This window comes from Bubalus kerabau, chromosome 8 (genome assembly GCF_029407905.1).
Source record: "Bubalus kerabau isolate K-KA32 ecotype Philippines breed swamp buffalo chromosome 8, PCC_UOA_SB_1v2, whole genome shotgun sequence".
Taxonomy (NCBI): Eukaryota; Metazoa; Chordata; class Mammalia; order Artiodactyla; family Bovidae; genus Bubalus; species Bubalus kerabau.
Genome location: NC_073631.1, coordinates 101738375 through 101764152, shown reverse-complemented (window position 1 = coordinate 101764152; position 25778 = coordinate 101738375). Strand labels below are relative to the sequence as shown.

Here is a 25778-nt window from a genome sequence, read left to right as displayed (position 1 = left end):
AATCAGATGACTCTGGCCAGGTGACATATTGTTTCATTTTGTTCTTTAAGGGATGGAGAGTGGCAGTCATTTTGTCTCTCTGTACAAAACACGTGATTTCTCTTTGAAGTGTCTGAGGCTTAAAAATAAAGGGAGGGGTCCTGCTGCTCAGAACCTCTGATTGTGACCATCAGTCTGGGAGTGTGCAGCTATAGAGGAATAGCCTGAGGGGAGTGGATGCATAGAGCCAATGTGCACGTCTAAGCATTTTTCTGTAGCTCTACACTGTCAGATATGTATGTGTATGTACAAAGAGTTTTAAGTACATAAACGTGCTGTCCTCTTTTACTGGGTTACACCCTAAATTGGAATTTGAGACTTTCTCCATAGGCTTGCACTGATCTTATACCTCCAGTAAGAGATTTTTGGACTTCATCCTATCTGTTCAGATATAACTCCCTTATTATTCTCTGCGTTTAAGGGAAATGTTTGGTGTGGGTTTTTGATGGTGGTGATGGTGATTTTTAAAGCAGAAAAAGACCTCTGCCTTCACTCCTTTCCCTTTAACAGGCACATCAAGAAGAAGGATTTACATTACCATTTCCCATGGCAGGCACCACCATCAGTTCAGTTCAGTTGCTCAGTCGTGTCTGACTCTTTGCAACCCCATGAATCACAGCACGCCAGGCCTCCCTGTCCATCACCAACTCCCAGAGTTCACTCAGACTCACGTCCATCGAGTCAGTGATGCCATCCAGCCATCTCATCCTCTGTCGTCCCCTTCTCCTCCTGCCCCCAATCCCTCCTAGTATCAGACTCTTTTCCAATGAGTCAACTCTTTGCATGAGGTGGCCAAAGGACTGGAGTTTCAGCTTTAGCTTCATTCCTTCCAAAGAACACCCAGGACTGATCTCCTTTAGAATGGACTGGTTGGATCTCCTTGCAGTCCAAGGGACTCTCAACAGTCTTCTCCAACACCACAGTTCAAAAGCATCAATTCTTCAGTGCTCAGCTTTCTTCATAGTCCAACTCTCACATCCATACATGACTACTGGAAAAACCATAGCCTTGACTAGACGGACCTTTGTTGGCAAAGTAACATCTCTGCTTTTCAATATGCTATCTAGGTTGGTCATAACTTTCCTTCCAAGGAGTAAGCGTCTTTTAATTTCATGGCTGCAATCACCATCTACAGTGATTTTGGAACCCCAAAAAATAAAGTCTGACACTGTTTCCACTGTTTCCCCATCTGTTTCCCATGAAGTGATGGGACCAGATGCCATGATCTTCGTTTTCTGAATGACTTTAAGCCAACTTTTTCACTCTCCTCTTTCACTTTCATCAAGAGGCTTTTGAGTTCCTCTTCACTTTCTGCCATAAGGGTGGTGTCATCTACACCACCAAAGGCAGGAAGAATCTAGAACCAAAACCCTTTGAAGAGGGGCTTTTTAAAAAGTGCTATCACTGGCAAAGTCCATTAATAATCCCAGGGAAATAAAAATAGAATCTCGGTAATAAATTCTGACCATTTTTCTCCTTTCTTTTTCCTTGTGCTTCACCTAGTTTCACTTGCTCATAGGATCCCCTGTATAGAGACCTCACACTCTGGACTTCAGACCGGAGCTCCCGGTGCAAAATGGCTGCTCGGACGCTTTAGCTGGGAGGGCTGTGTGCAGAAGCTCTGCACTCGACTCTGCAGTGCAAGATGGTGGCAATGGGGCGTGTGCAGAGACTCTGCACCCAGCACTGCAATCAGAAGCTTAAGTAGCACAGCTGTGCGAGTTCAGAGAGCGCCCCCTTGAGATCCTATAAGGCAGTCTCACCCACAGCCTGTCTGGAGAGGTGTACTCTAGAGCAGGAGCTCACACTTCTCTGTTCTTAGATCAGAGAATAAAGAAAGCTTTCCTGGGACTTCCCTGGCAGTCCAGAGGTTAAGACTCCACGCTCCCAATGCAGGGGGCATGGGTCCAATATCTGGCCAGGGAAAGAAGATCCTGCATGCTGCAGGACATGGCCAAAAACAAAAACAAACCCAAAGCTTTCCTTTGCTTCTGAACTGAACTCTGCCTCATTCTATTGGCTCAAAGGACACAGGCAGGTGGACCCTTATTAGGTCCCAACCTGAAAAGGTCAGTAACAGTAGGACACTGTATCTACTCATTCTTCTCCATTCTGGGATTTTAAGTATGAGTAGCTCTTGAAGATATCTGATCAATGTCCCTGTCGATTTTTTTTTTTTTTTTCCTGTTAGTATGGTAAAGAATCCACCTGCCAGGACAGGAGACTCAAGTTCGATTCCTGGGTTGGGAAGATACCCTGGAGAAGGAAGTGACAACCCATTCCAGTATTCTTGCCTGGGAAATCCCATGGATGGAGGAGCCTGGCAGGCTACAGTCCATGGGGATGAAAACAAGTCGGACACAACTTAGCAGCTAAACAACAAGCAATCAAAGTAATGTGATCAGTTTCCCAGATGGCAGTCATCAGTGTCCCTAAAATAGTTCTCCATAGGCTACTGCTCAGGGACTCAATCAGACTCCTCATAAAATGGATCCCAGCTGTGCTCTCAGATGCCAGCTTTCAGAGGACCGTTCAGAGCTTCCAGGTTTACACACAGCACTTCTCCAGCCCTGAAGCTCACTCTCCCCTGAGCACCACACACTGCCTGACCAGGGAAGCAGCATGAACACTGTCTTACCTTAAAGGATTTCCCTAATTATTCAGTGGTTCCCTCTGAGTGGCTTGTTATATATCCCTACTTCCCAGCAGTGCTCAACCTCAGGCAGCCATGGAACTTCACAAAAAGTTTTAAATTCAGCTTTAAAATCCCTTAGGGCAATAGGATGGTGTGTAAATTAAGTCCCAGAAGCAGTCCAAGGGACATCATAGTACCTGGAATAAGGACAGAAAATTGCTTCTGCTGAGAGAATCAAGTTCCACCTAGACACACACACACCCCCCCCAAGAGAAAGAGAGAGGCCATTCCTTTAGAAGTGTTTGACTGTTATTTAAATAAGTGAGCTATGTGATATGCACACACTCAGCAGATTATATGCATATATGGTATTACCACCCAAGTTTAAGTTCTAAGGTTTACTTCAATATTTCACCCTTCTGAACTCAGTTATTCAAATATACTGAATGGTGTTTGTTAAAGTGCAATAAGTTTTTCCATCAAGACTCTCCAAATAGATTAATGTGTCTAAATTTTGAATTATGTGCTGTGACAATGTGACATATCAAAACTAAAGCACTTCAAAGAGACGCCTTTGTGTCACATCTATTTGGCACCAAATATCTTAACGAAAGTTGAAAACAGTAAGTCACAAATGCTAGTTTTCTACATACCCAGATGGTTGGCATTGTAGGAAGGGTCTGGGTGGTACAAAATGATTCACTGTTAAAAAAATAAAATGAATAAGTTTTCTTAGGAATTTTGGAAAGAAATAAAAACCTGGCTGCTTTGATAGGATTTTTAAGAAAAACTCTTCATAGGAAACGTTTTATCTAATAATTACCTTATTCTATCTGATGATACACAAAGCTCTAAGTGGGTCCATTTTCTCTGTAAGCCTCCCCTTATGCTATGCAGGCTCAAGAAGAATTTGTTTCACTGTGTTATGACCAGTTTTGCTTGTGTAAGTCTCTGGTAATGTCACTGTTGCATATTAGTAGCTCTTTAAATTTTAATAATTTTTAATATAAATAATTTTATATAATACATTTTATATGTGATATTCCAGAAAAACATCTACTTCTGCTTTATTGACTACGCCGAAGCGTTTGACTGTGTGGGTCACAACAAACTGTGGAAAATTCTTCAAGAGCTGGGAATACGAGACCACCTTACCTGCCTCCTAAGAAATCTGTATGCAGGTCAAGAAGCAACAGTTAGAACCGGATGTGGAACAACGGACTGGTTCAAAATTGGGAAAGGAGTACATCAAGGCTGTATATTGTCACCTTGCTTATTTAACTTCTGTGCAGAGTACATCATGTTAAATGCTGGGCTGGATGAAGCAACAAGCTGGAAACAAGATTGCCAGGAGAAATATCAATAACCTCAGTTATGCAGATCACCCTTTTGGCAGAAATGGAAGAGGAACTAAAGAGCCTCTTAATGAAAGTGAAAGAGAAGAGTGAAAAAGCTGGCTTGAAATTCAATATTCAAAAAAAGAAGATCATGGCATCTGGTCCCATCACTTCATGGAAAATAGATGGGGAAACAATGGAAACCGTGAGAGACTTTATTTTGGGAGGCTCCAAAATCACTGCAGATGGTGACTACAGCCATAAAAGTAAAAGACTCTTTCTCTTTGGAAGAAAAACTATGACCAACCTATAGAAGATTAAAAAGCAGAGACATTACTTTGCCAACAAAGGTCCATCTACTCATAGCTATGGTTTTTCCAGTAGTCATGTATGGATGTGAGAGTTGAATCATAAAGAAGGCTGAGTGCTGAAGGATTGATGCTTTTGAACTGTAGTGTTGGAGAAGACTCTTGAGAGTACCTTAGACTGCAAGAAGATCAAACAAAAGCCAATCCTAAAGGAAATCAGTCCTGAATATTCATTGGAAGGACTGATGCTGAAGCTCCAATACTTTGGCCACCTGATGCGAAGAACAGACTCACTGGAAAAGACCCTGATGATGGGAAAGATTGAAGGCAGGAGGAGAAGGGGATGACAGAGGATGAGATGGTTGAATGGCATCACCAACTCGATGGACATGAGTTTGAGCAAGCTCCAGGAGTTGGTGATGGACAGAGAAGCCTAGTGTGCTGCAGTCATAGGGTCACAAAGAGTTGGACACTCTGAGCAACTTAACTGAACTGAATATAAATAATTTTATATAATATGTTTTATATGTGATATTTTGTAATAATATAACATACCAAGCTTATAATATATAAATCATATAATATAAATTGTTATATAATTACTATATCATTTCAGTTCAGTTCAGTTCAGTCACTCAGTCGTGTCCGACTCTTTGAGATCCCATGAATTGCAGCACACCAGGCTTCCCTGTCCATCACCATCTCCCGGAGTCCACTCAAACTCACGTCCATTGAGTCGGTGATGCCATCCAGCCATCTCATCCTCTGTCGTCCCCTTCTCCTGCCCCCAATCCCTCCCAGCATCAGAGTCTTTTCCAGTGAGTCAACCCTTCGCATGAGGTGGCCAAAGTATTGGAATTTCAGCTTCAGCATCATTCCTTCCAAAGAACACCCAGGGCTGATCTTCAGAATGGACTGGTTGGATCTCCTTGCAGTCCAAGGGACTCTCAACAGTCTTCTCCAACACCACAGTTCAAAAGCATCAATTCTTCAGCACTCAGCCTTCTTCACAGTCCAACTATCACATCCATACATGACCACTGGAAAAAACATAGCCTTGACTAGACGGACCTTTGTTGGCAAAGTAACGTCTCTGCTTTTCAATATGCTATCTAGGTTGGTCATAACTTTTCTTCCAAGGAGTAAGCATCTTTTAATTTCATGGCTGCAGTCACCATCTGCAGTGATTTTGGAGCCCAGAAAAATAAAGTCTGACACTGTTTCCACTGTTTCCCCATATATTTCCCATCAAGTGATGGGACCAGATGCCATGATCTTTGTTTTCTGAATCTTGAGCTTTAAGCCAACTTTTTCACTCTCCACTTTCACTTTCATCAAGAGGCTTTTGAGTTCCTCTTCACTTTCTGCCATAAGGGAGGTGTCATCTGCATATCTGAGGTTTTTGATATTTCTCCCAGCAATCTTGATTCCAGCTTGCACTTCTTCCAGCCCAGCATGTCTCATGATATACTCTGCATATAAGTTAAATAAGCAGGGTGACAATATACAGCCTTGATGTACTCCTTTTCCTATTTGGAACCAGTCTGTTGTTCCATGTCCAGTTCTAACTGTTGCTTCCTGACCTGCATATAGGTTTCTCAAGAGGCAGGTCAGGTGGTCTGGGATTCCCATCTGTTGAAGAATTTTCCACAGTTTATTGTGATCCACACAGTCAAAGGCTTTGGCATAGTCACTATATCATTTATGTGTAATAATTATCATATAATTTAATGTAATGTAGCAGACTATTGGGGCTGTCCTGGTGGCTCAGTGGTAAAGAATCCACCTGCAGTGCAAGAGCTGTAGGAGACTTGAGTTCAGTCCCTGAATCGGGAAGATCCCCTGGAGGAGGGCATGGCAACCCACTCCAGTATTCTTTCCTGGAGAATCCCATGGATGGAGGAGCTTGATGGGCTACAGTCCATAGCATTGCAAAGAGCTGGACACAATTGAAGCAACTTAGCTTGCACGCATGCACAGCAGATATTATTAAGCACCCAATATGTGTATCACCTTAAAAGATTTATAAAATCTAGCCCTTGACTTCGAGAAGTCTATGATCTTATCAGAGAGAGGATTTTGAGTTCTTCGATGGTTTCCAGGAGAGATGTTTCCCCTAACCACCCCTGGGTTCTTGTCTCATCCCTTATTCCTCCCTTTGGAGGAGTGAGTTACCATATGTAATTTCCAGAGTACTGACTGGGATGGGCCACTTACTTCTTGCCCACTCAGGAGCCCTGTCTTCTAACCCTGCCTGTGACTGGAGAGGCATCTGTCATGTTCTGGGGTTTCGTGTGTTAGGAAGACTTTTGTTGAAACACAGAGAAGCACCTTTCTTCAAAACCAGTTTTATTAGTAATAAATTGTTGTTTTGATCTTATCTGCCACTCCTTCCTCTCTCTCCTTCACTTCAGAACTCAGGTGGAGAGGAGAAGGGTGTAATTTCATGGGGCCCTCCTCCAATCTCAGCAAGGATAAGACTGGCAACAGGTAATTATAATACAAAGCTCACTGTGATCAGCGCAGGGTGAATTGGGTGAGTTCCAACTTCGAGTAAGGTTGTTAGCAAAATACCAGTCACTTCTGTCAACAGAATTGCAAAGAAGCAGGATCAGCTCAGGAACATCCATGCCAGGGGCCTCCTGCTTCAGAACTTCCTGTGGTAATTTTACCATGTATAGCCTAAATTTAATCAATAAATTTCATTATCACTAACTAAATCTATACATACATAAATTGAGTTATTAAATGATTTTGAGTTAGAGTGTTTTTGTTTGCTTGTTTCTTGCCACTGGCTGTAAAACTTTAGCATGTGAGGGACTTCTCTGGTGGCCCAGTGGCTAAGACTCCACATTTCCAGTGGAGGAGACCTGGGTCTGGTCTCTGATCAGGAAACTAGATCCCATATGCAGCAACTAAAGATAAGTGCATGCCATAACTAAGACCTGACACGGCCAAATAAATAAATATTTTTAAAAAATTAACATGTGATTGTGTGGTGGTGGCCAGAGTAAATAACTGGTAGAGAGAAAAGAAAAAAACTGATGGGAAATAAACCTAGAGAGGTAGTTTGGGGCTAGAGGTGAAGGATCCTACATGTGTTGTGTGTGTTTGGGTCTTTATGCTTTAGGGCATTGGGCACCATTAAAAATGACTGAGCAGGAAAACAGCCAGCTCTGACATGTGTTTCAGGAAGATGAACACAGTAGTGCTGTGTTGAATATCAGGTGCAGCACGGTGGGGTGAAACTGGAAGTAAGGAGGGAGAAGTAAGGAGGGAGGGGATAAGGAGGGGATAAGGAAGTAAGGAGGGAGACCTATTAGGAAATTATGGCATTAAATAACGAGGGAGGAGGTCAGATCTTGAACTAGAGGGTATCAGAGGGTATAAAAAGGAAAGAAGAAACACAAAAGATACATGTTTTCAACAAATTGACAGAACTTGACTACTAATCAAATATGGGCCAAAAAAAAAAAAAAAAACAGGGAAGAATGAAAGATTCTCCAACATTTTGAGCTGATGTGATTAGAAACTCTTTCTGTTTCTTAATTAACAGAAATAGGAAGTTAATGGTCAGCAGGGAAAAGAAGGGGTTTAGATTTGAACCTGTTAAGTTATGACCAACCTAGATAGCATATTCAAAAGCAGAGACATTACTTTGCCAACAAAGGTCCATCTAGTCAAGGCTATGGGTCTTCCAGTGGTCATGTATGGATGTGAGAGTTGAACTGTGAAGAAGGCTGAGCACCGAAGAATTGATGCTTTTGAACTGTGGTGTTGGAGAAGACTCCTGAGAGTCCCTTGGACAGCAAGGAGATCCAACCAGTCCATTCTGAAGATCAGCCCTGGGTGTTCTTTGGAAGGAATGATGCTAAAGCTGAAACTCCAGTACTTTGGCCACCTCATGCGAAGAGTTGACTCATTGGAAAAGACCCAGATGCTGGGAGGGATTGGGGGCAGGAGGAGAAGGGGACGACAGAGGATGAGATGGCTGGATGGCATCACTGACTCGATGGTCTTGAGTCTTGAGTGAACTCCGGGAGTTGGTGATGGACAGGGAGGCCTGGTGTGCTGCGATTCATGGGGTCGCAAAGAGTCGGACATGACTGAGCGACTGAACTGAACTGAACTGAAGATCAACACACTGGGAGAACATGAGGGTGGAAGCTTCCAGCCAGGAGTTGGTGAAGCCAGATGGGAGCCATGAGGGTTGTCAGAGTGAGAGAGGAGGTTTCAGAAACGAGTCACTGGGACAGAAGAGTCAAAGCCATGAGACTGGATGAGTTTTCCAAGAAGAAACTTGCAGAAGAAAGGATGGAGAACAGGGTCAAGGGCAGATTCTTAGGGGAAACTTATTTGGAAATCCAAATAACTTCCTCCAAAGAGGAAGGGGAGGAGACACAGGGATAAAGCAGGGGATAAGAAATGAATAAAGTTGAGAATTTCCCAGGCATGGAGACAACGGTTGGGAGTGGCAGAGCAGGGCAGAGCAGGGCTGATCATATAAGGTGGCTAAACAGAATGAAAATAAAACAAAAATCACTGCATTTGGTAACTGGCTGACTGCTGCTGCTGCTAAGTCGCTTCAGTCGTGTCCGACTCTGTGTGACCCCATAGACGGCAGCCCACCAGTCTCCTCCATCCCTGGGATTCTCCAGGAGAGAACACTGGAATATTGACCTTTAAAAACTTATTATGGAGGTATAAGAGCTGAAGCCTAATTGCAAGGAGTGAGAAGGGAGCCAATGGTATCAGAAAGAAAGCAGTTGACAAAGGCGACTTTTTAAAGAAGTTTTATAATGGAGAGAGATAGAGTGAAGGCCCTTGCTCTGGGAGGTGTGAGGAAGCAGAGTAGAGGACCAGTGGTTTTGTTTATGTTTGTGGTTTGTTCTTTTTTTTTTTTTCTATTTTATTTTAGTTTTGGGGTTGCTTAGCTGGTTTTGGATAGGAAAAACTTACATGTGATTACAATCAGGGAGCAAGATCCATTGGTGGAGATAAAGAGAGGAAAGTAAGAGGCACAGTCTGTGAAACAGAGCAAAGTTTTAGTGCAGGTGGAGGAACTCCAGTCAAGAGACTGCTGCTGCTGCTGCTAGGTCGCTTCATTCGTGTCCGACTCTGTGCGACCCCATAGACAGAAGCCCACCAGGCTCCCCCGTCCCTGGGATTCTCCAGGCAAGAACACTGGAGTGGGTTGCCATTTCCTTCTCCAATGCACGAAAGTGAAAAGTCAAAGTGAAGTCACTCAGTCGTGTTCGACTCTTCGTGAGCCCATGGATTGCAGCCCACCAGGCTCCTTGGTCCATGGGATTCTCCAGGCAAGAGTACTGGAGTGGGGTGCCATTGCCTTCTCCAGTCAAGAGACTACGATGTATTAATTCATAAAATATGTGGAAACTAGAAACATGGTATAACATGGTCTTATTTGCAAAGCAAATGGAGATACAGACATAGATGCTAAGGATACTAAAGTGGAAAGCGGGGAGGATGGGATTAATGGGGACATTGGGACTGACATGCATATACTATTAATACTATGCATAATACAGATAACTATTGAGAATCTACTGTAAAGCACAGGGAACTCTACTCAATGCTCTGTGGTGACCTAAATGGGAAGGAAATTTTAAAAAAAGAGGGGATATATGTAAATGTATAGCTGATTCACTTTTTTGTACAGCAGAAACTGACACATCGTGTCCATGGGATTCTCCAGGCAAGAATACTGGAGTGGGTTGCCATGCCCCCCTCCAGGGGATCTTCCCGACCCAGGGACGGAACCCGGCTCTCCTGAATTGCAAGTAGATCCTTTACCGTCTGAACCACCACTATACTCCTGTAAAAAGGATCATTTTCTTTTATTTATTTTTTTTAATTTTAATTTTATTTTATTTTTCAGTTTTATTTATTTATTTTACTTTACAATATTGTATTGGTTTTGCCATACATTGACATGAATCCACCACGGGTGTACATTTTCTTTCTTTCTTTTTTTTTTTTTTTTTTTTACATTTTCTTTTAAAAAAAGAGAGACTAGGATGGCAGGTTAGCCTAGGAGGCTGCTCCAAAGGCAAGTCGAAGCTGGGGAGGTAACATCAGAACCACAAAAGTCCAGGTGGACAGATGGAATGACGGAGAGACAAGGGGAGAGACCAGATGCGAGAGGTGGCTGTGGGTCAACAGATAACAGAGCAGTGGGACCGAGGGGGAAGCATAGGTGGGTGGGGGCTGGGTAAGAACCGATTTCCTGTGGGTATACGCACTCTATATCTGCACATCTCCCCACTCCACCACCTTCAGTCCCTCCCTGGCCCTCCCGCACATAAATGCCAGCCTGTCTGATATATAAAATCTTATGACTCATGAAAGCCCGATGTCTAATTTTAATTCTAAAATTGCCTTCTACATTGCTGCTTTGTAACTTGTGTTGTTCTTAAGTATGGTATTACCCAGTGTTTTAATACTACTTTTCAATTCTAAAGAATGGATAAGGCCAAAAAATTTATAAATAGGCTCATTCGCATTGCTCCTTTCTGTGTTTCCTCAAAAGAAAGGATGCTGGATAGAAGACATTTTTGAGATATAATCTGTTATCAGTCTAAGTGCCCTAAGTCTGGGTGTTTCAAGAAGCTTAAATCATGGTGCAGTGCTCACACTGCCACTTGTAAAGCCTATTTCTGCTGATAGTACCTGACTCGCCTGCTGATGAGCAAAGAACTAGAAAGGTGGAGTTATTGCAGGATGGTTTTGGCAGAAGCTTTTCTGTTTTTCTCCACCATTGTCTGGTCTGGGTGCAAAAACTGAAGGATTGCTTGATGTTCTTTTGCTTTAGTTCTCTTTACTTATCTTCTAATGTTTCTGGTTATTTGCTTTTTATTTAGAATCAGATACTTTGGACGCTGTAGGGTAGGGAGGGGAAAGAGACCAAGAGAACCAAGATGGGATTTGAATGGAGTTTGAATTCTGGACTTTTCTGTGAAATGGATGTGTGCGTGCTGCATTGCTTCAGTCGTGTTCTACTCTTTGCAACCCTATGTAGCCCGTCAGGCTCCTCTGTCCATGGGGATTCTCCAGGCAAGAACACTGGAGTAGGTTGCCATACCCTCCTCCTCCAGGGGATCTTCCAGACCCAGGGATCAAACCCAGGTCTCATGTCTCCTGCAGTGGCAGGCGGATTCTTTACCACTAACACCACCTGGGATGCCTGAAAGGGATAGTTCCACAGAACTAAAACTCACTGTTTTCTTTAGAGGTAGTAAAATCCCCAGCAGAAACAAGAGCAGCAACTTTATGGTTTCCTGTCTGTGAATACTTGAGCTTGTGTGGTGCTTTGTGAAGCCATCTCTCCAGTGAAAAGGCTGGAGAGTCCACAGAGACTGCCATCCTGGCCATTAAGTCTCCCGTCTGACTCTCCATTTAATGATGGCTCCAACAGGTTTTCTTTCTCTCATAAGCAACTGGCCTCACTGTTATGCATGTTGCTGACTTTGCTTTGCACAGGCAGCAAATCATTTTCTGTGCCTCTTTAAGCAGTGTTCAGAGAGTTCTGTGTAATAGTCCCCCCTCCCTCACCTTTGTCCTTGGACCTCAAGGTGGCAGACAGAGTTTGCCGATTTCATCAGGAATGAAAGTAGTTGGGGACTTCTTCAAGAAGGCAGATCCCTGAAGTCAGAGCCATCAGCGCAAGATGGCCAAGGGCCTCCAGCCAGAAAGAAGGCAGACCCTTAGCCACGGGGTGATCTGTGCTGTCCAGCCCCCTAGATCTCTCTTCTGTGTGTCCCAGAGTCCCACCTGGACTCAGGCCTGCCCTGCGCGGGCAGTGTGCTGTGCCCTGGACCTGGGCTCCCTTCTCCCTTTTATCAGTACTTAGCTGCCCTGTGTCTTGTTCAGGTCAGTACTCTCTTAGGTGAGAGGCAGCCACCAGTCTAGCACAGAGGCTAGACAGTTACAGAGCAATTCTGGGGATTTGAATCACAGCTCTGCCATTAACTGTCCGTGTGACCTTGGGCAAGTTATGTGACTTCTCCAACCCTCGCTTTCTTCATCTGTAGAAAAGCAGCAATAATAATACCCCCAAGATAGGACCTCATGAATAATAGTGACTTAAACTGCACGTGAAGCACTCTGTTGTTATTGTTAGTTAAGTCCTGTCTGATTCTTTGCAACTCCATGGACTGTAGCCTGCCAGGCTCCTCTGTGCATGGGGTTTCCCAGGCAAGAATACTGAAGTGGGTTGCCATTTCCTTCTCCAGCGGCTCTTCCTGACCCAGGGTTCAAACCAAGTCTCCTGCATTGGCAGGCGGATTCTTTACCACTGAGCCACCAGGGGAGCCCAAGGCACTCTGTAGTGCCAAGTAAGTGTTAGTTAGTGCCGGAAAAACTTAGGCCTCCAAGGTGTTAAAAGTGATTATCATTTTACGTGTTGTCCCTTCTATGTTTTTTTGTTTGTTTTTGTTTGGTATTTTAGTGAGAGACTTATGGAAAGTGTCCAAGGAATTAACTTTAAAGGACAGAACTATAGGGACAACGTAGAGATCCTCCCATCACTCTTAAGTCATACTAATGCAGCTTTCTAAAACACTGGTCCTTCCGGTCAGATATTCCCTACTACTTCCTTTTAAGCAAGGAGAATCCAGGCTGGTGGTGGGGGTGGAGGTGGGGTGGGGAAGCGGACTGCTTAAGAATCATCACGGATTAAAGACATAATCCAGGAAGCAAGTTGGACTAAACCAGAGTTAAAGTCATTCTCTACAGTAAACACCAGAGCACAAAGGAAAGAATGCATTTAACTGCCATTCTCTTTTTAGATTTTACTTTTCCCATCCTCAGTACAAAGGTTGGTAGTCAGTAGGATGTCCATAAAGTAATGGACATGTTAGTAAGAAAATCACCAAAAATGGGAAGTTAATAACACTGACTTAGATGATTTACTTCCGAAGGATCACTCACATATCTCAAATACATGTAAATATGACTAAAATGTATTCATTAGGAATAAAAAACAAAGGTGGGCTTAGATGGTGAAAACTGGATTCAGAAGAGTAGAAGTTGCGTCAGGAATGCTAGGGCTCCCCAGGTGGTGCTCGTGGTGAAGAACCTGCCTGCCAATGCAGGAGATGTAAGATGCAGGTACGATCCCTGGGTGGAGAAGATTCCCTGGAGGAGCACATGGCAACCCACTCCAGTATTCTAGCCTAGAGAATCCCAAGGATGGAGTCAGACACGACTGGAGAGACTTTACACATGCACCAATGTTAAGGCCCCTCCCCCCCCCCCCCCCCCCCCCCCCCCCGCCTTCACTCTGCACTCATGGTTTGCCAACATCAGTAGAACTCATAAAATGGACTTTGTTGGTAATTACTGTTACTACTTGGCTGTTCAGTTTCTGCACCCTCTTCCAGTTCTGAGACGATTTCTTTTCCTCCTGATGCCTTCTGGGGCAGAAGCTGAAAACTCCTTCTGTCAGCCTTCCTAGCAGCTGGGACTCAGACTATGGTGAAGCCCAGTTGTCCAATGCACCCATGGCAGCCTATAGTTAGTGGTCCAAAGAAACAGGACAAGGAGCATGCCTGTTGGCAGCCGGCAGCAGCGGACTCCGTGATGTGGACTTTCCGGTGGCAGCAGCATCCGGGAAGCTGCAGCTGCACATGTGCCAGGTGACGTCAGAGGGCAGATTGTGATGTCCAGCGAACATTATCCTCACTAGATGGGCTCCGCAGCAAGATTTTGGCTATGGTCCTGGCTGCTGCCAGGTCTCATTTGTTCCTGATCGATTTCTAAGCCTGGTTCTAAAGTCTGTGAAATACACAATATCCTTTTATTAAATTTTTTTTTCACTTAAATCAACCACATCTGTTTCAGTTGTTTGTAACTATAAAACCCTGACTAATACAACTGGTGAGACAAGTTTTTACTATGATGGCTGGGACTGCTAGCCATCTGCCCATTTTCTCCATTTCATCTTTTGGTTGTAGAACTCAGGATTTCAGCTGCATCCGCAGCAGCATCACGTCTTAATCTTAGGTCCCGAACTGAAAAAGTGAAAGTCACTCAGTCGTGTCTGACTATATAGTCCATGGAATTCTCCAGGCCAGAAAACCGCAGTGGGTAGTCCTTCCCTTCATCCAGGGGATCTTCCCAACCCAGGGATCGAACCCAGGTTTCCCACATTGCAGGCGGATTCCTTACTAGCTGAGCCATAAGCGAAGCCCAATAACATTGGAGTGAGTAGCCTATCCCGTCTCCAGTGGATCTTCCTGAGCCAGGAATCCAGCCACGGTCTCCTGCATTGCAGGTGGATTCTTTACGGACTAAGCTACCAGGGAAGCCAAAAAAAGAGAAAAAGGATGTATGTTAGTGCTACCATCTGTGCTTTCTGGGTCAGTTCAATCGATTGACTTTTCCCTTCGTTACGTATTTCCCAGCCTTTTTGCATACCTGGTAATTTTTGCTTGGGTGGTAAGCACTGTGAATTTTATCTTGTTAGGTGCTGAATAATTTTGTATTCCTATAAATATCTGAGTTCTGTTACGGGATGTGATTAAGTTACTTGGTGTGTTAGTCTCGTGATGCTGCTGTAATAAATTACCTCAAACGTAGTGGCTCAGAACACTAGAAATTTACTCTTTAAGCCAGAAGTCTGAAACCAAAGTGTCAGTGGGGGCAGCTCCAGGGCCTCCGGGGGAGATTTCATCTCTCGCCTCTTTCGGTTTCGGTCTTGCCTCTTCCGGCTTCTGTCTTGCCTCTTCCGGCTTCGGTGGAGCCCAGCATCCCTTGACCATGTCACTCCAATCTCAGCCAGTTGTCTTCACATCGCCCTTGCCTCTGTGTGGCTCTACTCCTGCCTCCTTCTTTGATTGATTTATTTTTGTTCGCACTGGGTCTTCGTTGCTGTGTTTGGGCTTTCTCTTGTTGTGGCGAGTGGAGGATACTCTCTAGCTGTGGCATATGGGCTTCTCACGGCAGAGGCTTCTCTCGGGCCGTTCACTGGTTCTAGAGTGCATGGACTTCAGTAACTGAAGCGCCCGGGCTTAGTTGTGGGATCCTCCCTGACCAGGGATCGAAGCTGAGACCCCTGCATTGGCAAGCAGAGATTCTTAACCGCTGGACCATCTGGCAAGTCCTGTCTCCTTCTTATAAGGACACTTCTGGTGGCATTTGGGGCCTATTGGGATAATCCAGGATGGTCTTCTCATCTCAAGATCCCTAACACAGTCACACTTATAAAGATCCTTTTCCCCAAATCTGGTAACATTTCTAGGTTCCAAAGATTAGGACTTTTATCTTTGGGCTCCCAAATTATCCCATTACATTAGGAAATGATCTGTTGATCTATTTATGTTTGGTTTTAGGTTTTGTTAGGTGGAAGCAGAGTAGCATTTAAGCTAGAATTCATTTTGTCCCACTACTGAGGCAGAACTCTGAGAATTCTACTTGACGCCCTATGAATTAGAAGGTTTTCTACTCTGGCTACTATAAGAGGAGCTCTTCCTGCCTCTGGGTGAGCTCTAGAGAATTTTCCTTCCAATACTCTCAGGCCTTGGCTAGTTCCTTCACACCGCGTAGTGATCAGCGCTCAGATGAAACCAAGGGGTGGGGGGTGAGGGGGCGGGGTTAGCGGGACACTTGGCAGACCTCCAGAGTTGTCTCCATGCAGCATTCGCGTTCGTGGTGCTCTGCCTGTGAGCCCTAACGACCTGGGCTTCCCGGGGCTCCCAGCTCCACTCCACTCCCTCCACTCTGGATTTCCCCATCTTGCACCGAGGTCTGGGACACCTTCAGAGCTCACCGCCTTTGTTTCCTCTCTCTCGGGGATTGCTGCCCTTTGTTGCCTGATGTCTTACATCGTGAAAACCACTGTCTGGCAGTTTGTCCTGTTGTTGTTTGGAACACGAGGATAAAACCAGTCCCTGTTACCCCATCTTGTCTGGAAAAAGAAAGCACCATTTTTTTTCTTTTTTGGAGGCTAATTACTTTACAATATTGTATTGGTTTTTGCCATACATTGACATGAATCCGCCATGGGTGTACATGTGTCCCCCATCCTGAACCCCCCTCCCTCCTCCCTCCCCATGCCATCCCTCTGGGTCATTCCAGTGCACCAGCCCCGAAAATAAAAATCATGGGAATTCCCTGGCGGTCCAGTGTTTAAGAAAATGCACTTACATTGCAAGGGGTGTGGGTTCTATTTCTGTTTGGGGAACTATGATCCCACATGCTGCATGGTGTGGGAAAAAATAATTTAAAAATTAAGAAATAAAAATTTAAAAAAAAAATCATGACCAAGTGTGCCCTCTTCTGCCCCTTTCTCTTTTCTTTCTCACTGGAATATGGGTATGATGGGGGGAGGTGGAGCAGCCCTCATGGACTATGAGGGTAAGAGCAGGCTGCTGAAGTTGATCGAAACTTGAGATGAAGGGACCTGGGTGCAGCTTTGCACTGCCTGTCCAGACTCTTACATGCAGAAAGATATATTTACTATATTGTTCAAACCATCGTGTATTTAGATCTCTGTTTTTCTGGTACCCAACTAATAGAATTATATACAGAACATCACAGTATCTTCTCTTTTTGCCCTTTCTGGCTAAGGGACTTGAAAACTGATCCAGTTTTTTGCTGGTGCCTCTGGGCCACAGCAGCAGCCTATAGACACACCCTCCTCAACAACTCAAAAATAATTTCCAATGGGAATCAGTGCATATGCATGTCTGTGTATACCTGTGTGTATATGCACGTGTGTACTATACAGATCAACAGTCATTGTAACTTATTTTTCTTCTAACAAAGTTTCTAAGCAAAATAAATAATACTTAATGCCTTTTTATGATATCTAACTTCTGGTCTAGGTGCCATAAAACTGTAACCTGTGGCCTAAATCTGGCTCATCACTTGGTTTTGTACAACCTACAAGTTAAAATAGGTTTTACATTTTTAAATAGATAAAAAAAAAGATTTTTTGACATGTGAAAATTATATGAAATTCAAATTTCAGCATCTGTATTTAAAGTTTTATTAGAACACAGCCTTATGCCTTCATTTATATGTTGTGGGTTCTATGCTTTAATGGCAGAGTTGAATAGTTGTGACAAAGACTATTCGGTATGCAAAGCATAAGGTATGTACTATCTGGCCCTTGGAGAGAAAGTATGTTGACCCCTATTTTAGTCCAAAGAACACTTTTTAAAAAAGAAAACTCTAGCTGTACCACTTAATAGGCATATAGATGGCATTGGTATATGATACAAAGAGGACGGTCACACAGAGCAACAGCAAGTGATAGACACTAAGTCCACTCACAGCATGTAAACAGTAATGAGTTCATACATCACAGTCAACAACTGATGGGCATTACTATTCCCCAGGTATTTCAAACCCTCATGGAGCACACAGCCTAACCAAGATTTTCTACTCACTCAGGCTATCAGATTTGGAATTAGACTCTTCTTGAGGTTTTTCCTCCCCCACCCCCACCTCCAGAAAGAATAAGGAGATTCATATTTTAAAATTTTTGTTTATAAAGAGTGTATTGCTGCTACTAAGTCACTTCAGTTGTGTCTGACTCTGTGCAACCCCATAGACGGCAGCCCACCAGGCTCCGCTGTCCCTGGGATTTTCCAGGCAAGAACACTGGAGTGGGTTGCCATTTCCCTTCTCCAATGCATGAAAGTGAAAAGTGAAAGTGAAGTCGCTCAGTTGTGTCCGACTTTTCGCGACCCCATGGACGCAGTCTACCAGGCTCCTCTGTCCATGGGATTTTCCAGGCAAGGGTACTGGAGTGGGGCGCCATTGCCTTCTCCAAAAGAGTGTATTGGAATACTTCAAATCCTCGGGATTCAAATTGACCAAGAGTGCAACCATACTGTAACGATAACTGTGTCTCTCTTCCTGACATAGAGAAGCCTCTTGCTTCTGTCTCATGCTTTATTCCATGGGTCAAAAGTTTTGGATTGTTGACTAATGAGAGAGAAAATGCTCATTATGTCACTGACTCTACCCTTAGTAGGATTCTAAGTTAAACACCCCTAAACTGTATGATCTCTCAGGCTCTCGTTTGTGTCTAAGGGAGGAGTAACACCCATCAAGCACTAACTGTTAGACATAGGAGGATGTCAGATTCAACGGGTGATGTGAATATCCTGTGGACAGGAAATTAAGGAATAGTGGAACATTATCCTAAACGTCCCACTTTTGAAGGCTTCTCTGAAAGAGATAGGAGCATTGATTATGAAAGCAGATAAAGCAACACTGTTCTCAGCAGGATTTAGATCCTGTATGCAAAGTAGGAGCCAAGGAGCTAGGCTGAACCTACAGGGTCCTCCTTCCGTTCCATTGCAGAGAGGCCTGCAGAGGTGTTATCTGTTTATTTCTGCATCAAGGATCAAAAATATTGGGTTGAGGGAAGGTTCCAGCCAGCACAAGCAAGACTTTCTCTGAGACCTAGAGAGGAGCTGGCCTGGGCTCTCCACACAGACGCCCAGATCAGGGCAGTAGATCTGGAGGAGGGTGTCCGAGGAGTCAGAAAGAGAGGACAGGTGTATGCAAGTCAGAGAAGGAAGATGTAGGCCACCCAACCTCATCACCCTCAGAAGTGGAAGAGATCAGGTTGGCCATTGGGAGAGGGAGGTGACTGCCCCCATCTCTGAGACTCCCTAGTCAAAGGGAGCTGAGTGTGGCTCCAGAGAAAGAAGAAGAAGCAGGGACCTCCCTGGTAGTCCAGTGGCTAAGACTCCGTGCTCCCAGGGTGAGGGGCCCGGGTTTGATCCCTGGTCAGGGAACTAGATGTCACATGTCGCAACTAAAAGACCCTTCATGCTGCTACTAAATATCCTGCATATTGCAATGCTGTAACTAAGACCTGACACAGCCAACTACATAAATAAATAAATATTTAAACGAAAAAAAATAAAAGGAAAGGAGAGGGAGCAGAAGCAAGCCTCCTGGAGGGGCACGAGCCTTTATCTCAGCTCACTGATGTACCCCCACAGATGCAAAGGCTGATAAATGTCCTTAAAGATGCTGAAAGTGGCGCAGGAAGTAGACAAGAGGAGTGTTGAGCGCCCCCTGGAGGCCAGAACTGCCTACAGACCAGAGGCATCCAAGGTTGTTTGGGGCTGATCTTTCTAACACTCTCTTGAGGTGGTCTGAGTCCATTTAACAAGCAAGGAAACTGAGGCTAAAAGTGGGATTTAGGGAGAGAATGGGGTGTAGTGGAAAAATCACAGGCTTTGGAGTCAAACAAACCTAGGTGAGTTAGTCCATTACTGACTATATGACATAACCAAGCTACCTCAAAGTGTTAATGTAAAAATAAAGTGAAATCATATTGCACGTGTAAGACTAGCATTAAGTCTGGCATGTAGTAGGTGTGTGGTAATTGTAGCTAATTTATTTTCGTTGTCCAAGGTGACAGCGTCAGTAAGCCGCTGCAGGAGCTGGGGTCTAACCCTGATGTTCCTGATCCAGAAGCCCAGGCATTTGTCCCTTCATGATGACTTCGTCTCAGCTTCCCCTAAGAATAAAACCCAGATTCTCCTTTAAAAGAACTTTCCAGCTAAGCTGGTTCATCTTCGCATCTAAAAAATAAGATGGTTCCCAAACAACCCCTTTTTAGGGCTAGAGTGCTGCCCTTCCCCACAGCCTCCATGCTCTCACCTCCGGGGAAATATAAACACTCCTTGATGAGGGGCTGGAACTCAGAAGGCTGGCCAGCCTTGCCTTTCCCGATGATTTTTTTTTTTTTAGCTCGCAAGGGAAACCCTTGAAGGGAACCCCTCTGAGCAGTGAAGTCCATCCCTTTTATGGATAGATTCGCTTGCTGCCGCACAGCAAACCCTGAGCAAATTTTTTTGGCATGCACAAGGCTACAGATCTCTTTGTCCAAAAGGCAAACATATTTCTCTGAATTCATAACAGCAGCTCAGTTTTAAAGGTTTTCTGATCCCGTTGAACGCCTCCTCTGTCCAGACATTCTTAAACTTAATAAATAGTAAGAGGCTAAAACTGAAAAGGAAGGTCTCCTATTTACAAAAACGATTTGTCCAACTGGCTACTTCCAAACTAGGGTCTCTCGACCTGAGCACTGTTGAAATTTTGGATGAGGCATTTCTTTGCACTGTGAATATTCAGCAGCATTCCTGGCCTCTACCTATTACCTGCCAGGAGCACCACCTCAACCTACCTGCCAAGTTGTAACAATGAAAAATATCTCCAGACATTATCAAATGTCCCTGGGAGTTAAAGTCACCCCTACCTGGAAACTTCTGCTTTAACATACCTGGTGTGAGGCTTAAAATGGGTTTTAAGCCTCTGGCTTTTAACCTTTCTTTCCATACCAGACAAGTTAAATCATTAGTGAGCCAAATGGGAATTTGGGGAGGAGATGCCAAGAATGGCTGGATGTAAGGGTGCAGAGAGCAATGTATTATACAGCACGATACAGATGTAAGGTTAATTCAAACTCGCTTAACGTCAGGGCATGAGGACAGGGTAGGGCGCTGAGCCAAATGGACCTTTAACTACCCATCACACGAACAAAGCATCTCTGAAATATTAAAATCCCAAGACCAAGATGCAGTAACTGCATAGGAACTTCAAAGTACCCTGAGTGCACTTCACATGAGAGCTCATTTAATCTGTTACTTATAAAAGACACAGGTGTCATATGTTTTTATAGAGGGAACAAAAAACTTGAAAAGGTTAAGTAATTTATCCAAAATCAGTCAGATGATAACTGGTAGAGAGGGGCATAAGACTCAGAGCTGACTAGGGTGAGGTGTGCGTGCATGCTAAGTCACTTCAGTCGTGTCTGATTCTTTGTGACCCTGTGGACTACATCCTGCCAGGCTCCTCTGTCCATGGGATTCTCCAAGCAAGAGTACTGGAGTGGGTTGCCAGGCCCTCCTCCAGGGGATCTTCCCAATCCAGGGATCGAACCCATGTCCCTTATGTTTCTTGCATTGGCAGGTGGGTTCTTTGATAGTTAATATTAGAGATCAACTAGTGTTCCTGTTTGACCAAGGAGTTCAATGCATCAGTTATTTTAATCATATTGTTTGGGTTACTCATATTGTAATATTGGAACAGAGGTCAATTTAGCCTTTTTCATTTAGCCTTTTTTCCCATCCTTTCAGGTCAGGCAGCCCAAATGCTGGATTTGTCTTTTGGATCAAATACAACACCTTATTCTTCTAACAGCAGCCACTTCTAACTGACTCCCTCTTCCCTTGACAGGTTAGACTCCAGTGCCCCTGGAGTCACTACTGCCCAGACACTTGCTGGTTCTCCGCTTGATGTCTCTAAATCCTGGGCAGCTGGATGCTCTGATATGAACCATCCTCTGGAAATTCAGTCCCAGGAGTTAACTGCAAGTCCTGTTTCTTATATTCCAAGGAAAGTCCATCTGCCCTTCTAGTATTTATCTTTCTGCAAAACCCACCCACCCACTCCCAGAAGGATCAGAAGTGAAACTTGAGAAAATAAAAAGGAAAGGAGGTCAGGAATGGAATAAGAAGTAGTAAAGGAGTGAGGAATGAACAGTACTGAAGAATATAGAACACAGAATTGGAAAGAAGAGCACACTAAAATCAGAAGATTAGGAGGGAAATTAAGAGGTGGAGAGTGGTCAACAGACACAAAAGAGATGAAGAGGAACTTAACTGGAAGAAAGGAATAAAGAGAGAAGTGAAAGTCGCTCAGTCATGTCCAAGTCTCTGTGACCTTATGGACTGTAGCCCGCCAGGCTCCTCTGTCCATGGAATTCTCCAGGCAAGAATACTGGAGAGAGTAGTCATTCCCTTCTCCAGGGAATCTTTTCTCGACTCAGTGATCGAACCCGGGTCTCCTGCACTGCAGGCAGATTCTTTACCATCTGAGCCACCAGAGAAGCCCCTCAACAAAAAAAATCTGCCCCCAAAGCCATCTTTGTGACGGTTAACTTCTAGTTAGCTTTTTTCTCCCTGCAATTCAAGAATAGTTGATTTACAATATTGTGTTAGTCTCCGGTGATTTTTAAAAAATCGGTATATAACATTATATAAAATTTCAAGTGTGCACTGCTAAAATAAAACATCTGTATATATTATAAAGTGATCACCAAGAAAGATCTAGTTACTGTCCATCATTATACAATGAATTCATGCACTTCATCTACCTCCTTTCCCTTCCCCTCTGGTGACCACCAATCTGCCTTTCTGTATCTATGAACTTGTTTTTGTGTGGATTTTTTTAGATTCCACATAAAAGTGAGATCATACTCTATTTATCTTTCTCAGTATAACTGATTTCACTCATTTAATGAAGTCTATTTGTTTCGTTGAGAATGGTGAGAGAGATTTCATTCTTTTTCTGGCCCAGTAGTATTCCATTCTATACATGCACCACATCTTTATGCATTCATCCACTGATGAACACTCAAGTTGTTTCCATAATGTTCCAATGAACATGGTTAGCTTTTAATTTGAATATTTGCCTGTGAATACATGGCAAGATGTCTGTGCACAACTCATATAGCAAAAACTTTCACTTACTATATAACAGAGCCCAACTTTTCTAGATTATTAAATTAAAGCCAGAATGGTTTAGCTACACTCTAATTTTGGGCTTCTCTGGTGGTTCAGTGGTAAAGAAACTGCCCACCAATGCAGGAGACCTGGGTTCTATGCCTGGGTTGGGAAGATCCCCTGGGAGAAGGATGGTAACCCACTCCAGTATTTTGGGCTTCCCTCGAGGCTCGCCTGGTAAAGAATCAGCCTGCAATGTGGGAGACCTGTGTTCAGTCCCTGGGTTGGGAAGATCCCTTGGAGAAGGGAAAGTCTACCCACTCCAGTATTCTGGCCTGGAGAATTCCATGGACTGTATAGTCCATGGGGTCACAAAGAGTCAGACATGACCAAGAGACTTTCACAATTTTGGGAGAAAGATGCAGAGTATAAAAGCTACTGTTAGGGATTCAAAGAAAAGCCCCATGGTGGATCTTCAGTATAGATTCACACAGAGGTAGTGCCAAATAGTATCCCCATGACAAAGTATTGAGTTGGCTTTCCATAAATCACACCAGACAAGTGGCCCCACTACTATAAAATCTTACTTCTGTGATCAAAATAGTTTTTAAATAACTGTCTCAAAGATCCATAAAAAAGTTAATAGTTGCCATTTATTGATTACTTGCAGTTATTCCTACAGTGATGCTGTAAGGTGAGGACCATCATTCCCATTGGTAGGGATGAAGACATTATGGCCAAGAAAGGTTGAGCAATTTGCCCAGGGTCACACAGCCAGTCACTGGGATTGGCTCTAGACCCCTCTGTCTTTCCCCTAAGCTTCGTCTAACCCTCCCCTCCTCCCACTCCCCCTTGCCCTGATGCTGCCATCTGGTCACATTCAGTGCTAGGGTAGAACAGTAAACTCAGAAATTTTTACCCAGAAAGATTGAAACAAAATCATGCTTTGTGCTCAATTCACAGAATAGTAGAATTCCAGGGCTGGTAGGGACACCAGGTCATGAAGTCCCCCTGTCTCTATTTTCACAGATGAGTTAAACCAGGCTCAGTGAACTGAAAGGTCCAAAGTCACTACAGCTAACTAGGAAATTAAGTCAAAAACGCATTCTTGAAAACATCCTATTCCTGAGCTTTTTCTTGTGCCCCTGAAGGCACATTCTTTTCTCCCAGAGGGCTGCTTGGATGCTCTCACGCCAACTGTTGGGGCTCTGGAGCCTCCCAAATGTACCATTTTGTGTCCCCCTGGGGCGGGCAGGCGTGTGGGAGGAGTGACCCTCCGGGTTGTTGGAGTGCATGTTGGGAAGAGTTGCAGGAGGCCTATTTGGCAGGCGGAGGCTTTACTAAGAAGTTATGTGGCAAAAACAAAATCAGCAGTTCCCAGCTCCTTGCTTGATACTATTGCTTTTATAATCTATGGTTCCCTTTAAATACGGTGTAACATAACAGGCTTATAATTCAAAACACATTTGTACAAAATGTAAAAGACACACTGTACAAGCCCATGAATATAAGAAGCAACGTTCCCTTCAGGCATCCTCTTGAAAGCAGACAATACTTCAAACCATCTGACGTTTTCTGCCTGTTTGCTTTCACACTTGGCGTTATCCACTCACCGCTGTTTTCCTATTGATCAACTGTTGAGTTTTGCATGGGTCCTCTTGCGGGTATGTGAATGCATGTTAAGCGCTTGTTTTCTTTCAGGACAGACATTCCCCGCTGTGCTTTTCCTGGATGTGGACTATTTTTATTATTTACTTTATGTTGCCATGGAGATGGGGAGGTCCCAGATGTTAAGAGTTGGAATCTAGGGCCACAGGAGACATTTATCATCGTAATTTGTATGAAGTAGGCTCTTGTTCTCTGTGTCTGCAGAGCAGAGTGTTTATTTTATAAAAAAGTTACTAATGAGGACTCAAGCCTAATGAATAATACGAAACTCACCTTCACCTCTACCACACAACAGTGAGTGATCTTATTAGAGAGCAAATGGGGCTCCTGACAACACAGAGATGAGCAGCTGTTGGATTTTTCCCTTGTAGGAAACAGAAGGATGCATCAGAACAAGGAACCCATTTATCATTCTTTCGCAGCTCCCCTGAAGAAAAGAAACTTTCCCAATTTATTTCAACCATGCTCTGCCAAGAAATAAAGAAGCGGGGTTGGGGGGCTTACCAGGATGCCACCATCTTCACTGATACATGTTTGCAGAATATCAGTGAATGAAGCGTGAGTCTAAACAAAACAAAATATGGTGGGCAATGCTTCCAGGGCTATGTGCTAACATCATACTCTTTAGTTACTACCCGGAGTGAGAGTTAAGTATAACAGCAAACTTTATTATTTTAAAGGCTCTGTGAAGCTCAAAGTGAATTGAAATAGAGATAAAAACAGGGACAGAAAAACTCCCTGCAGGTATCTTGGGAGATTGATCCCAAACATTTTGGGTTTTAAACAAGTACCTTATAGAGTTCATTCTCCTGAGGGCCAGCAGTGGTAACTGGTGGTTACTGTCGCTCTGTCCAAACCACATGTGGTCCTTAATAGTTCCCTTCTGCACATAGGAAAGACCATTGATGCCTAAAGAAAACAAAGCAGATAAACACCCAATAATGACAAAAGACTGTCCTCACTTTATAATATTCAAGTGCTTCAAGAAATCACTCCTAGTTGTCCCCTCCAACCACCAAGACCTCTTGCTTGATCCCCTTCTCTCACTTCTACAGGACTCTGATGAACTGCATTCCGCCTCTACCCCTCCCTCCCCCCTGCCCCCCCACTGTTTTCTTGGACTCCTGAACTTGACTTTTTGGCTCCCTCCAGGCTTTACTTGGGTGCTATATTTGAGATTTTCCATGGATCTCCACCAAGTTCCCTTAACCAGCCCCTTAATCTCCTCCTGTTCCCTTGTTTCAGGGAACCCTAGTCCAATATTTGCTCTCTAAAAATATTAGGACATATATCT

The 25778-nt window shown here is 44.0% G+C and overlaps 1 long non-coding RNA gene across 1 annotated transcript in view; it reads right to left on the bottom strand.

Annotated features, from left to right (window-relative positions):
* LOC129658654 (uncharacterized) overlaps positions 1-25394 on the bottom strand; it is a 30282-nt gene extending 4888 nt beyond the window's left edge. The window contains exon 1 of the long non-coding RNA XR_008717491.1: positions 25276-25394. This is a non-coding gene — a long non-coding RNA (uncharacterized LOC129658654). The remainder of the gene's footprint in view (positions 1-25275) is intronic.
* Between the last annotated feature and the right edge of the window lie 384 nt (positions 25395-25778).